Here is a 1,532-nt window from a genome sequence, read left to right as displayed (position 1 = left end):
CTGCTATTTCTCTGCTCAAATTTCCAAATGCTCCATAGCCTGCTTTATGTTTTGACAGACTTTCTCACTACCCACATCTCCGGTAATTTTCATGTTTTCTGGAAATTTACTAACCAGATCAGCTAAATGAATTTTACAAACAATGCAGGTCACAACAAGGATCGTTCTGCGAAGAGATATCTCACAGACCTCCAGTCAGAAAACAGCTATCAATGTTATACTTCTGTCTCCTCCAACCAAGCCAATTTTTGATTTATCTTACAAACTCATAACCATGGAACCCATGTGGTTTTATCTGCTAGACATACTAGAGATTATTCAATGCTGAAGTAAATTTTTGCCGGCAACAACATCTACGCACTACCCTCATCAATTATCTTCATCACTTGCTCACAAAACTCAGTCAAATTTGTGAGTCACGGCATCCCACGTAAACCCGTGGCTACTATCTCTAATATGCGTTTTTCTTTTACAAATGTGAGCAAATCCCGTGCCTATGAATCTTCTACAAGCAGTAACCGACCATGGATGAAAGACACAGCTACATGTAATTCCCTGAATTAACAGCGTTGCTCTTTTTAACCAAAAGGAACTCGTTGGCTATTCTCCAGTCTCCTGTAGCCTCTCTTGTGGCTAAAGACATACAACATATTCCTCCCTAAAATTCCCATCGTCCATCTCATTCTCCGTTGTGGATACAGATGCGAGATATTCACTGAGGACCTGACTCCCTTCCTCTAGCTTTCGTCATAAATTCCCTCCTTTGTCCTTCAGTCTGTTCACACTGAACACTTGCTCTTAATGCAACAATAACATCGCCCTCATCCTACTGGCCAACAACATTTTATGGTCTGTTTTTGCACTGATAATTCATTTGTTAATGTTTTTTTTGCTTCCTTCAAACCTCTCAAGGGTCTTGTTTGATTTCAATTTTCTAAACACTTGCTTCCTTTTCTCATTCTGACTAAACTTTTGATATCTCTTGTCATTTGCAATTTGCGAATCTTGCCGTCCTAACCTTTCTGCCTCACAGGAAGACGTTGATGCAGGTGCAGTTATAAAATTGAAAAGACATTTGGACATTTACACAACTAGAAAAAGTTCAGAGGGGCATGGACCAACTGCAGGCAAATGGGACTGGTCTACTTTGGGAAACTTGATCAGTTTTGACGAGTGGATCAAAAATTCTGTTACCGTGATGTCCGACTGTATGATTCCACGTGATTCCGAATTCTTATCATTGACCTTTAAATGATTCCCACCTGACAAAATTACATTTCCCCTGAAAAGAATCGCTTAAATCTAATTTCTCCAGTTATTGCCTGATGACGTTATCATTTGCCTTACCCTGTACTAAAACATTTACCAGGGGACCTGTATGATCATTATTCTACCTACCTTAAACATACTGAACTTTGATCACAGTTCCCAAATTGTTCTGCACTGAAACATTCATCGGAAACAGACAGAAATTGTTAAAAAAAAATACTCAACAGTTCTGGCAGTATCTGTGGAGAGCAAGCATAGTTAAC

Source organism: Chiloscyllium plagiosum, unplaced genomic scaffold (assembly GCF_037043375.1).
Source record: "Chiloscyllium plagiosum isolate Xiang-an unplaced genomic scaffold, Cpla_swu_hap1 HiC_scaffold_27, whole genome shotgun sequence".
Lineage (NCBI taxonomy): Eukaryota > Metazoa > Chordata > Chondrichthyes > Orectolobiformes > Hemiscylliidae > Chiloscyllium > Chiloscyllium plagiosum.
The sequence above is the reverse complement of the archived record's forward strand: the minus strand, read 5'-3'. Positions refer to the sequence as shown.